We start from the raw sequence: 14,869 nt of genomic DNA, 5'->3' as shown, positions 1-14,869 counted from the left end.
GCAGATTTGCAATGAACGCCCCATAGCATTCGCAGTCGTCTCTGGAATTTGGTCTCGTATCATGACAAGGTTATAACCTACGTCAGAGTCAGATCCGTGTGCGTGTGGGGGCTAAAGAGATCGGATTGCTTTGTCAAACCATTACCGCCGGTGTTCCTCCACAAATGATGTTAGTGACCAGTGACGAAGTTGCATCAGGCGTTGACCTTGACCTTGCGTCTTACTTAAGAGCCTTAAGACAAACATATCTTTCACATGTTAGAACTTAAATGTAGATTTTGAGAAGAAAAAAGATGAATTTAATACTACATTCCTTTTCTTTACAGTATTATTACACAACACAGAAGGAACGATCTCCAGGTTGTGTGTACGTGTAACGACTGACTAACTGAGCATGGTTTTAGGCTGTTTTAGCAATATTCCAGCAATATCACGGCGGGGGACACCAGAAATGGGCTTCACAAATTGCACCCATGTGGGGAATCGAACCCGGGTCTTCAGCGTGACGAGCGAACGCTTTAACCACTAAGCTACCCAACCGCCCATGTACGTGTAAATGGCATGTGTTTGATTACACGACCTTGGTAATGAATGAACCTGTTAAGCTGCCTGATGCCTTTGCTGCAGATTATTAAATGACACCCTGTATGTCCTTTTAGCGAACACCTGGTGTCAGCACTAATTTTCAGTGATCCTTTCATATATTTCTCGCTGCCATTTCCCAGTGGACCTGTTTCAACAGGTTATTATCTGACGTTGACGTTCAATATATAGCTTCATGTATGGCATGACTTGGCGGAGACACTGTTTACATTCATATGGCCCTCAAGGTATCCGAGTTTCTTCAATTATGGTTCCTGGAAATTGAATGCAGCAATGTTAATCTGTAATCACCATACACGAGGGTGTGTCTGAAAATTCAAAGACATTCACATGATGTATATCATTCAGGCACTAGTATCGGAAAGGCGTACAGGATTGTTTGAGAAATATTAGATTCGCCTTTAATTGGATGATATTCTGTCTCTTTTGTCGCGAGAGAAAATTACATTCTCAAATCATCGTTTGGAGGCAACGATAAAAAGCAACGACACATAAGATATTGTTTATGTCTTGTTAATCTTTAATATCCGTCTTGTGTGTCATAACCTTATGCGAATGTTCACGCCTAAAGACATTTAGATTGAATTATGAAAACATTAACGACATCTAAAGGGTATTGATGTTTTCTTGCCAACTACCAGGTTGATATAATCTTTTATCAGTAACATAATGACGCAATTATACCTGAAAGTGTCTCTTTTGTTTACGAATTATGATTATCTTGGCATTTTACAAAACAATATGAAGTGTTTATTTAATACTCAATTTCAACAGCATTCGCCGAGGGAAATGGTGATTTTTTTAGATGATTTAGATTCTCCATACGTCACGAAAACACATGGTGTCTTTCAATGTTGCTGATGCCGTTAGGGTCGAAAGCACGCTTGGGCTCGTCTCTCATATCGCAACTTGACGACACACATAGGGACCGGGAACCAGTTTAGGTCTAAAGTGACGTCATTGCTTCTTCAGAGTGGCATATCTGATAACGTTGCTCAGCAGGAAACTAGGCCACCCCACCACCCCATATATCATAGGACGTTATTTAACAGTTACAAAAGTGCTAAAAATACTGGACCTCTAAACATCCGTGGCGACACCCGATGTTCGTGAAACGAGTAAGCCAAGTTACAACCCATGCACACATGGCCGTCGTGTATTTGAAAATACTCTAGGGGAGACATTCAAAGACACAGATGGTTTAATTAGTGAGACGTTTTTTTTCTCTGCGTGAATGCGGTACTCATTAACCTTAATATTTATCGTTCTGAATGTAAACAGAAAAACATACATATCGGTGTTAAAATGACTCGAATCACATTTGTTTGGACAGCCATTTGTACCCACTCGTAGTTCGCCTTTAATGTACGTAAGATTTCAACTTGGCCACCTCCCTGGGTCTAATCCAAATGTGTCTAGACACAAACCAATGTTCATGAAGTATAGGTCGTACAGGAAAAGATTTGAAAGTCTCGTTTTAGGGTTCCAGACGTGTAAAGAAGATGTTACAAAATGAGTGTCACTAGCTGTGTCGATGAGGTAGCACAATAGAACGAACAGCGAACAGTAAGCCTTGTTCACAGTTAGTGACACTTAGAGCAGCCGCCTGGTCTTGTGACAATTGAAACACCGAGCGTATATGCTAACGTGCAAATAAAGCGGAAGGTTTAATTACTTTGGTGTTTTGGTTTTGATTTTTTTTGCTGTTGTATTTGGGTTTTGTTTGTTTTTTTGTCTTTGTGTTTTATTTTTGTTTTTTTATTTTTTTGTTGGTGGTGGTGAGTGGGGGTGGGGTGGGGATGGGGGCATGTTTTTTCCTTTTGTTTTCTTTGGTTGGGTTTTGTGTGTGTTTGTTTGTGTCATATGCCCCTGTCAATATCCCCAACATAAGGTTTGTTTGTTTGTGTTGACTGAGCACCAACCCTAACCATCCGATCCACGTTTGCCACTGAAGACGTTTCTGGGGACCACTCTTGTATCACAGTGGATACCTAAAACTAGGTGCATCACGGATATGGCAGCTCTTTAACACTCTAAAATATACAGTCAGCGTTGTGGTACATTGATCAAATGATTTTCTGGGAAATGTGTGAGAAAATTATACCTATTGGTAGTTATGTTATTAAAGGCATTCACAGCAGTTGTCAGCAACATGTTCATTGTACATGTGTACATCTTCATCCCAGAGGTAATACACTGGAACTTTATGAGTCGATATCCTAGTTGAAATAGAATTGAAGTTCACCAGAAATCTGTCCGTAAAAGACTTCAATGTGAAACCAACAACAAAATAATGTGATAAATTACCAATTGTATTCTTTTATTAACTAAATTTACAAATCAAAACATACTAGAAAGGAATTCTAATGGCATTACAAAATAGAATGGAAGATCGTCTCGTTTGCACCCCGGTGATGTATATAATACAAAACCCTATTGTCTTGCATTGTTTATTCACAGTTGTACACACATCGCTATGGATTGTTGTTTTGTCTGGCGTTGCTTGTATTTCCGACATTTCAAGACAACCATGTTAACAGTTTATCGTATTATGTCCCCTGTGTGTATTACTGATTTATTAACATGTTTATTCAAGCTGACATTCAACATTCTTCTTCTCCTATTTATACACATGATGTTCGCGTATACATGTGGATGTCATTACTCCTAAATTTTGGTCTGTTTGCTGGACATAAAATCGAAGTCTCAGCCCGAATACTCCCGGAAACCAATACAAATAGCAAAAGTGACCTCTGATTCATCCAGCTAAGAGCATTGGAAAGATGTGTGGTGGCATCCAAGAATGTTGTTCACCTTAGCATTGGAATCCGTGGTGCGTGTGTGACTTTGTATTAACTGTTCAAGCGAAAAACCATAGAAATATATCAAACATGTCCTTATTTAGAGTCGACATTGGAATAATCTTTTCCCCTTCAATCAAAAAGTTTCTATGCATTCCTATTTTTAAACAGGCAGTACAAGATTGATTCATCCATTGGCGACCGACCAAGCAGTCGATATTACATCCTATGAAAAGGAATTTATTGGAAACAGATTCTGTTTCTACGGTTGAGTTTGGATATTTATGCAATAACTGTTTAATATAATCAATACTGTGTTCTATCCCTTTGTTCTTGTGACTATAACTGCTGAAAATATTTTCAAAGAAATGGATTATTACGGTCGCATTTAACGCCTTTGGCCACTCTTTCCGTTACATTTCATTTTAAACAATGAAACACGAAATAATATAAGGTGAATCATTTGAACCGTTAGCAGGCGTTTTGATGGCAGGTCGTTACAAAGCAGGATAATATCTGTTCTACGCCAGAGCATATTCAGTCCTGATTGTCTACCGGAACAAATCCACACGGTGTTTAGGGTTGAATAGTGATAAAAGTTACATGACTGGATTGCTGTAAATCAGTGAAGATACCAGATGAGAGGGTAAGGATGCATTGCTTCAGCTGGTGCACCCGGCACTGCCACAGCTACCCCTAATAAAGTAGGTGGTTGTTTTGTTGCCTGACACCCTACCCAGCAACACCCCTTCCATAAGACGACTGCCTGTACACAGTCGCTTAAACACCAAATGCATTATGCCTGTTACCCGTGAAGATCCAGGTCTTCAGTAAATAGAAGCGATAAAACCCTTTCCACATTCATGAGAAATCTCTGCTAAAAGCAGAGTCGAATGTACAATTGTGACTATATCATTCCTTGAGTTTATATTCGTCTCAGCAGTGACCATGCTTGTCGTTTGCTTGATAACGGTGTTAGGATCTATACCGAAACGTCGCATCTATTGCGATAAAGAAGATGTCTGTCCATACAGAGCGTTCCCCTTAGGCTCAATGCATGTTGAAAATACGGAATTATTGTCGATACAATTTCATTATCCGGTCATATGTACACCTCAGTTTGTTTGCCCCTATGGCAAAAACACACTTTACATACAGGTTCAACAATTATAAGGAATATTATTTAAAAAGACAAAAAAAAAAAGAAGAGTTTTGCTTATGGACGTCCAGAAGGTTCTGTCGAGTGACTATGTACATGAGTATATGTGTGTGACAGTATCACTTCTGGCTTGTGCACACAACGCTCACTTGATCTTGTGATCATGGCGGCTAATTGGCCTCTCAAGTGTTCCCTCTGTTTTTCGTCACTAGATTCGCGTCTTCATTCCACAGGGCATGGTGTACAGTCGTTGAGTGCTACAGGCGTGTCTGCCCGCCGTCATTAGTGTATAGCAGTAGTAGTACAGCACCTGCTGGATGTCTCCCAGAGATGTCGCCCTCCCAGGCCTCCCTGCCACCAAGTACAGCGGATGTCTGTTGTTTAACGGCCTATTCCAGCTACCCAAACTAACATTTTCACGTTGCCACAACGTTATGCTTTCGTTGTTACAACGTTATTCGGTGTACTCCCATTTACGTTGTTACAACGTTGTGACGTGACGTTGTGATAAGTAATTTTCACGTCGTCACAATTATAAAGTTGTTTGTATGTTAACGTATGTTACGTTGTCTTAACATTCTATTTAACGTTAATAGTTGAACAGTTCGTAGTGAACAGTACACAGGAAACATAGCAGAAATTCACTTCGATGTTTATTCGTTAATTTGCTTGTTGTTTTGGTCACGTGTTTTCTGAAGCTGTAGCTGAATAGTGAAGAAAGAATCTCAAGTGAAAAGTTTTACAGAAAACTCTATCGTGATACCAAGTTATTGTGTAATAGTCGATACACATAGTTTTGACAACGTGTATGTATAACGTTGCTGCACCTTTGTGAAATAACGTTACAAAATGACGTAATACTGACCTTGTGACAACGATTTGTCATGACGTTACCAATTTACAATCTTCCCAAACCGTTGCGAATACGTTGTGTGTTAGCTGGGTATATATCGGCGGTCTGTTGTTTTTTACGTAGGTCAGTTATGACCAGCACATGCATGTTCAAAATATATTAACACAGAGTGGAATTGATTTATCTTTTATTTATTTGTTTATAATTTAGGAAACGGAATAAATTTGAATTATTTTCAAAGTTCATATTCCTTCCCGACGTTGAATGTGAGCAAAGTGAAAAAAATGAAAACGAATACATCCATACTAAATTTAATTATGTAGTTTCTGAACGAATCGCAACTGTCAACGTATATTTCAAACCGTTTCTATCAAATATATATTGCACGCAATTGATCTAATGATACTGCAATCTAATACCTATTACCAACCAGACCTACGGAGTGTAATCTACATAATCCCCAATAGGCAAGTTGACTGTCTACTTTCAGATAGACTATTACAGTTAAACGGAAAGCCAATCCCCTGCTGTACCTATGGCTCCAACTAAACCTGCCAGTCTTGATGCAGGTTTCATGTATAACGGTAAATCTCTCTTATAGATTAAACGAAAATGTCTATGCTTTTACCCACTCGTTTGCTACCATTCTGACCTTCCTAAAAATCAACTCCAGGTTCTTGAAGGAGCCAGTAATGGAATGTTGTGATTATAAGAATCACCATTTACAGCTTATGAGAGACCAATGACTTCCAGAGACGTGCAATCAAATGTGATACAAGCCCTATTCTTGAAACAATGGACGGTGTGGCCAGTGAATTGCCGATATATTGCCTGCGACCTCGGCTGCATACCGTTAGTGATTGCAATCCTAGCTCGGACGCCCAGAGCTCGCCGTCGAGAAGATGAATGTCCACAAGAATCATTGAATTTCATGAGAGGATTAAATTGGTTCGAATTGAGTCCAAGTGGGTCTCGGAAGACGTCGTCCCTTGCTAGTATACGATTTAAGTAGCCAGAGCAGATGCTGATTTCAGAATGATGAAGTCTGGTCGAGTTCAGGGAAGAACAATTACCGTATCATTCCTTGTGTGTGGTTAACAGGCCCAACTGGTCGTCACTCTGAAGTGGTATGTCAATAGTTAACTACTGAATATAGATCCACATTTACACGCCCATTTGGAATTAATCCAGTCTATTCAGCTTTTAAATTCACACAACTTTCCGACTGGACAATTAATGCATTAGTAGTCCTAGTTTCTGTGATATGAATCCTGAACGTTTATCGTACATACAATCACTGCAGCACAGTGAAATTTGGTTTAACAGTAGAAACACCATAAATCACCAAATCCATTCACGCCTTGATTAGGCCCCTGTAATAGATCGGCGGGGAGAGCATTATCAAGCATTTTCAAGTCCTATGTATTGAGCCAAAAGACAATATTGCAAAAGATATTGTTGTATTTCACTTTCAGTACTGTAATACCTTGTAGTTTGCTTTCATACGACACCGTTTGAGGCCGACTCCATTCGCATATTCCAAGCCTTCCAAGAGGAAGACCCGTGAAGATCTTGTCTCTGAGACACGTAAAGATCCGGGTGAGAATTGGTCTTCAGCAGCCCATGCTTGTCGTAAGAGTCGACTAACGGGATCGGGTGGTCAGACTCGCTGACTTGGTTGACACATGTCATCGTATCCCAATTGCGTAGATCGATGCTCATGCATCTGATCACTGGATTGTTTGGTCCAGACTCGATTATTTACAGACTGCCTCCATATACCTGGAATATTGCTGAGTGCGGCGTTAAACAACAACCCGGAAACCACACCAAACCAAACCTAACAGAGGAATAACGGTATGTAAATATTAGGCTTTGTGCAAGTTGGAATACGTCTTGACTATTAAATGGTAATAAAACCGACTGCTTTTTAGTCACAAAATCACTCGTGAACATCTACGCCTGTACTATAAGACGTGGTCTAGTCAGAAAACAACAAACCAAATGTGTTCATAAATGACGAAAACATATGTAGACATGTATATGTGTAATAAAAGACAGGTCTGACAAGACCGCATCACGGAGCACACAATAACAAGATCCCCGTCACCTTTTGGAGAGTCTCTGTCTGTAACATGATCTCCTTTAGGAACGAGAGGGGAATTATTTCAAATTGGGTAATGATCTCACAACGCTCTGGCTCCCACCAGAAGACTCTGAGTCAGTGTGTACTGGTGTGATACGAACATGCCCATGACAGTTCAGACAGTGTGTTGACAATAATGAACCAGTGTATGTAAGATTGATAACCCATACAGTAAACAGGCCACAGGCGCCACAGGATTATGCTTTGATCCATTGTACGCGTGTGTCTAAACCAGTAATTATACGTGTACATTCTACTTTAAATTGTCTATGTAATCTTCGTCTGAAAATTATGTAGACCTTGGATAAAGTCGCGTCTTGAATACGGCACGAGTGAACCGCATTAGAGGTCGCTGAAACGAATTGTCGAATTGTTTAATCATATACAGTCTGCTCTCGTGTACTGGAGGGACCGGAGGGATGCGACCAGTTATCAGTTCTTCCAGTTATGTCCTTGGGACCTCTAGACCCAGTGAGGGGATCTTGAGACCCAACTTCGGCAGTTAATGGCCTAGTTATGGTAAAATATATTATACAGATTGCATGTGCAGTTACCAGTCTATTTAATGGTCCATATAGTTACAATGTACAAAATAATAAATATAAAAGGATAAACAAAAATAACTATAATAAAACATCACATTCTAACCTCCTTATGATTGGATGGTTGATCACTGGTCCAGGCTCGATTATTTACCGACTGCGGCCATAGAGCTGGAATTTTAGTGCGACGTTAAACTCACTCACTCATTCACTCACTCACCATTGCAAGATTGTCTTAATGTATCGCAGAGGTATTGTTCGCTCTATACATGCATTGATATATATATGTTAACAGTGGTAATAACCTTTCTCCGTTCTAAGGACCAATCCAATTATGTTGAGATACTTTCTAATCGTGTGAGGTCTGTCTAGTTTTGCAGTCACAGACTGCTATCTTTGTCTTCAAACGAGATTATACTGAGTTCATTTGTATCTAATACTAAACTCTCAAAAACATTGAACAGAAAACAAACATTGTTACAATCGGTCTTCAGCAATCCGGGCTTGTCTTAAACAGGGATTAACGGGATCGGGAGGTGAGGTGAGTGATACATGTCACTGTATCCTAACTGCCATCGGTCGAAGCTCATGACATCAATCATTGGGTTGTCTGGACTAGACTATTTTCAGACTCGTCATGTAACTGGCATATTGCTGATTGTGATTAAATTAACCTTACACAAATCTGGTCTCTAATTCAGAGTTTTCCTATTAAAATTTAGAAGGGAATTGAAGGCAGACTAGGTTCCTTGAATCGCATGCCTCTGTAATCAATTAATCTTTATTTCAGTACTGAAATTAAGTAGTACATTTCATAAATACAATTTTCTTATCATGTTGGCTTGACAAATAAAAACCGCAAGATTTTGAATTACAATTTCATTTGAACAATTCAATAGGGAAGAAAATTTATCAATTGATGGATGGACAAAATAGAATTATTTAAATATATTCATGCCTCTCGTAAGTCGACTAATGGAAATTGGGTTGTTAGAAAGTGCAACTTTGATCATAGTGCATAGATCATTGTGCACACATAGTGCATCATTGTGCATACATCATAGCGCATAGACCATGGTGCATAGGCCATAGTGCACAGATCATAGTGCATAGATCATAATGAATAGATCGGTGTTCATGCTATCAACTCCAGGTCTATCCCAAGACTATTTATTACCATGCTGCCCATTGTATATATCATCCACTTTTGCGTGTTAAAAACTTCAATCACTCTTTCACAAACTCACAATTCTAAACACAAAATGTATTATCTCTTCAGCAGTTGTCTGTGCATGCCTGTAGCTAAGCAGCCTGTTAACACTTGATACGAGACCTTATGATAATACCACACTTCACCTCCTCATGGCCGTTTTCATCTCGCTCCTCAAACAAATGTCGGTTGTCTCTGCTGTGTCCTCTAGTTGGGTGGCAAGAAGGCCACTTAGCAAACCCTCAACTTCTGGGCCGTGAAATAAGAATAGAGGAATCAATTGTTTCCCAGACCATCGATGAAAGCCAACATAATTACTGCTTCCCTGACGTTCAAAGACAGGGCTATCAGTCTTGTTTCCCGGAGTTCAGCACTCATACACCATTTATTGTCTCCATCGATCTGTCTTCTCTCAGCTCTGCTGATTCACTTGTTGTAGTGCTGGTCCATCGTGCATTACACCCCCACTAACGTCATCCAAGTGTTGGTTTTCTGACAGATCCTGGGCTGTTTCATAAGTATACATAAATGATGAAATATAATCATTTATATCTAATTGCAAAGGTCTGCTAATTAAATTACATTTTATAGGGTATGTCACCGCTTTTTCCCCTCTTGAGAATTCACTTTATTTTCATGACGTGTTCCAGTGAACCTTGTACTCAGTCGATTCCCACAATGATGAATTTGGAATGTGGAGACGTGTATAATATACATGTATTGGGCGGTTCCATTTGTCTCAACGAAACAGTTTCTGTATGGATCTTTGAAAGGTCATCCTTTGAACATAATTTTATGAGAAAGACCAGCTGCACATATGTGATGTACTGGTACGAAATCCCCTATTCTATTGCTGCTGGTCGCGAGAGATACCAATAACTTCTCTGTCACAGAAGTCAATGGATACCTGCAGAATTAATCCGCCTACTATTTGGGTGTTAAAAAAAAGTTCAGTCGAACATGCTTGGGAAAGCTGGCCCATTCGTGTCACCAAATCTTCCATTGGACATTTCGAATGCAATGATTCAGAAATAGGCCACAAGTCTTATTAAAACCTAGATAAGGAAACTGTTCTGAAGCATTCGAGCGGTAATTCAGACCAGTCAAGAACATACGTGGTGAAAACTGATCCAAACCATTTCGGACACTCTATCCAGCCATTTCTTTCTTTCTTCTAATTTCTGTAAATCACTCAAATCCAAAGCATCATCAAGCAGAATTTCTTCCTTTAACCACGAAATTCAAAATTTCTTGACTGCCTTGATGGCCATTTCGACCAATTCAGACCAGCATGGTGACAAGTTCCGTTGAGAGTTGGCTAAATAATAAAGATATTGTTAACATCATATAGATTGTCTTCACACAAGATTAGACAACCACGTTAAGCTAGGCAAATAATTCAGTGACATATTAAATTTCGCATCCAGACAAGGCCCCTAGGAGTAAACTTCGCGTGACAAGGATCACTCTGCTTCAAAGAAGTGTCTGTCACTCCATCTGACTCATCCATATTCATTGATGGCCTCCATATAGCTGGTGTAGGATCTGACTTGAACAATTGCTTCATGCCCAACCTATATTGCTTGACAGTTTGAGCACTTCTAATGGCCTCCATATAGCTGGTGTAGGATCTGATTTGAACAATTGCTTCATGCCCAACCTATATTGCTTGACAGTTTGAGCACTTCTGATGGCCTCCATATAGCTGGTGTAGGATCTGATTTGAACAATTGCTTCATGCCCAACCTATATTGCTTGACAGTTTGAGCACTTCTAATGGCCTCCATATAGCTGGTGTAGGATCTGATTTGAACAATTGCTTCATGCCCAACCTATATTGCTTGACAGTTTGAGCACTTCTAATGGCCTCCATATAGCTGGTGTAGGATCTGATTTGAACAATTGCTTCATGCCCAACCTATATTGCTTGACAGTTTGAGCACTTCTAATGGCCTCCATATAGCTGGTGTAGGATCTGATTTGAACAATTGCTTCATGCCCAACCTATATTGCTTGACAGTTTGAGCAGTTCTGATGGCCTCCATATAGCTGGTGTAGGATCTGATTTGAACAATTGCTTCATGCCCAACCTATATTGCTTGACAGTTTGAGCACTTCTAATGGCCTCCATATAGCTGGTGTAGGATCTGATTTGAACAATTGCTTCATGCCCAACCTATATTGCTTGACAGTTTGAGCACTTCTAATGGCCTCCATATAGCTGGTGTAGGATCTGATTTGAACAATTGCTTCATGCCCAACCTATATTGCTTGACAGTTTGAGCACTTCTAATGGCCTCCATATAGCTGGTGTATGCCCATCTGACAGTTTGATTCTGAACAGGATCTGATTTGAACATGCTTCAACCTATATTGCTTGACAGTTTGAGCATTTCTAATGGCCTCCATATAGCTGGTGTAGGATCTGATTTGAACAATTGCTTCATGCCCAACCTATATTGCTTGACAGTTTGAGCACTTCTAATGGCCTCCATATAGCTGGTGTAGGATCTGATTTGAACAATTGCTTCATGCCCAACCTATATTGCTTGACAGTTTGAGCACTTCTAATGGCCTCCATATAGCTGGTGTAGGATCTGATTTGAACAATTGCTTCATGCCCAACCTATATTGCTTGACAGTTTGAGCACTTCTAATGGCCTCCATATAGCTGGTGTAGGATCTGATTTGAACAATTGCTTCATGCCCAACCTATATTGCTTGACAGTTTGAGCATTTCTAATGGCCTCCATATAGCTGGTGTAGGATCTGATTTGAACAATTGCTTCATGCCCAACCTATATTGCTTGACAGTTTGAGCAGTTCTAATGGCCTCCATATAGCTGGTGTAGGATCTGATTTGAACAATTGCTTCATGCCCAACCTATATTGCTTGACAGTTTGAGCACTTCTAATGGCCTCCATATAGCTGGTGTAGGATCTGATTTGAACAATTGCTTCATGCCCAACCTATATTGCTTGACAGTTTGAGCACTTCTAATGGCCTCCATATAGCTGGTGTAGGATCTGATTTGAACAATTGCTTCATGCCCAACCTATATTGCTTGACAGTTTGAGCATTTCTAATGGCCTCCATATAGCTGGTGTAGGATCTGATTTGAACAATTGCTTCATGCCCAACCTATATTGCTTGACAGTTTGAGCAGTTCTGATGGCCTCCATATAGCTGGTGTAGGATCTGATTTGAACAATTGCTTCATGCCCAACCTATATTGCTTGACAGTTTGAGCACTTCTAATGGCCTCCATATAGCTGGTGTAGGATCTGATTTGAACAATTGCTTCATGCCCAACCTATATTGCTTGACAGTTTGAGCACTTCTAATGGCCTCCATATAGCTGGTGTAGGATCTGATTTGAACAATTGCTTCATGCCCAACCTATATTGCTTGACAGTTTGAGCACTTCTAATGGCCTCCATATAGCTGGTGTAGGATCTGATTTGAACAATTGCTTCATGCCCAACCTATATTGCTTGACAGTTTGAGCACTTCTAATGGCCTCCATATAGCTGGTGTAGGATCTGATTTGAACAATTGCTTCATGCCCAACCTATATTGCTTGACAGTTTGAGCACTTCTAATGGCCTCCATATAGCTGGTGTAGGATCTGATTTGAACAATTGCTTCATGCCCAACCTATATTGCTTGACAGTTTGAGCACTTCTAATGGCCTCCATATAGCTGGTGTAGGATCTGATTTGAACAATTGCTTCATGCCCAACCTATATTGCTTGACAGTTTGAGCACTTCTAATGGCCTCCATATAGCTGGTGTAGGATCTGATTTGAACAATTGCTTCATGCCCAACCTATATTGCTTGACAGTTTGAGCACTTCTGATGGCCTCCATATAGCTGGTGTAGGATCTGATTTGAACAATTGCTTCATGCCCAACCTATATTGCTTGACAGTTTGAGCAGTTCTGATGGCCTCCATATAGCTGGTGTAGGATCTGATTTGAACAATTGCTTCATGCCCAACCTATATTGCTTGACAGTTTGAGCACTTCTAATGGCCTCCATATAGCTGGTGTAGGATCTGATTTGAACAATTGCTTCATGCCCAACCTATATTGCTTGACAGTTTGAGCACTTCTAATGGCCTCCATATAGCTGGTGTAGGATCTGATTTGAACAATTGCTTCATGCCCAACCTATATTGCTTGACAGTTTGAGCACTTCTAATGGCCTCCATATAGCTGGTGTAGGATCTGATTTGAACAATTGCTTCATGCCCAACCTATATTGCTTGACAGTTTGAGCAGTTCTGATGGCCTCCATATAGCTGGTGTAGGATCTGATTTGAACAATTGCTTCATGCCAAACCTATATTGCTTGACAGTTTGAGCACTTCTAATGGCCTCCATATAGCTGGTGTAGGATCTGATTTGAACAATTGCTTCATGCCCAACCTATATTGCTTGACAGTTTGAGCACTTCTAATGGTCTCCATATAGCTGGTGAATGGCCTGGTTTGAATGTTCCTCCTGCCCAACCTATATTGCTTGATTCATAACACACACCAATAAATCATTCCATAACAGCAGAGTTTCTATGGCCATTAATACAGACAGGCTATATGGAAACGTCAAGCTACTGTGTGTTGAATGTGTCATCACCCAACATACAATGAATCATTTTCAAATGCTGCTACCTAAATAGAATCTAAACTGAAACACTTGTTTGGATGCAAATGTGAGTCGATGCCTAACAAGCTTTAAAAAGTTCACCGCTGTGTATCTGGAACATATGAAATTCAAATTCCCAAACGCGACCGACATTTGCAGGTAGACAGTTAATTTTCTCATCCGTCTGTGTAATGTGTCGTTGCCTGAAAGAAGTACTGAAGTGATATGGAGCAGGCTCTCTTTGACTCTCTGAGCATATTGCTTTAGCCCGGCTATCTGATCTGGTTAGCCGTTAAAGCGTTAGGGAAGGAATATTTAATGAAGAAGAATATGCCTGATGTTACGCAAATGTAGATTAAACATGATTGAAGACGGCATGTTCTCAGTGAAATCAGCAATGCGTAGAAAATTGAAATGATTCGCGGACCTTCTAAAATATCAGTCTGAAATATTTTTATCTAACCATATTCCCTTTTTTGCACTAACTGATGAAATAATTCACTGAAGTTTGCAGGATGGTTACTCATGTCACATGAAAATGCCACTGAACGCATTACAGGATTTGATTCTTTAAACACTTCGTTACACCCAGTAATGTTTTTGTTTCTATAAAGTCGAAACTATTTGGTAAGTAAGCATTTTACCACCAAGTGGAAATACTTATTTATGGTATTCTTCGCGGAAAAATAATATTAATAATGTGTGCAATCATAGTGTAGATGCATTCGTTTTATTGCTAAGCTATTTCTTGGAGTTTTTTGTGCTAACCATTGTCAAGCAAGACTGCTGCGTGGTTCTGACTCTATAGTTCGTTTGGGTTCAAATGAGAACGAAGAATGATTAAATAACTCGAAATTGGGATAAGTGCATCAAACATAAATAAGACACATGGTCCTGAAACACCTGT

The 14,869-nt window shown here is 39.9% G+C and overlaps 1 protein-coding gene across 1 annotated transcript in view; it reads left to right on the top strand.

The window, feature by feature from the left end:
- Positions 1 to 14,869, top strand: part of LOC124255823 — a 57,283-nt gene that overhangs the window by 36,452 nt on the left and 5,962 nt on the right. The window lies entirely within an intron of this gene.

Source organism: Haliotis rubra, unplaced genomic scaffold (genome assembly GCF_003918875.1).
Source record: "Haliotis rubra isolate DU_JTF1 unplaced genomic scaffold, ASM391887v1 Scf61, whole genome shotgun sequence".
Classification (NCBI taxonomy): Eukaryota; Metazoa; Mollusca; class Gastropoda; order Lepetellida; family Haliotidae; genus Haliotis; species Haliotis rubra.
This window is presented reverse-complemented; position numbering and strand designations above follow the sequence as displayed.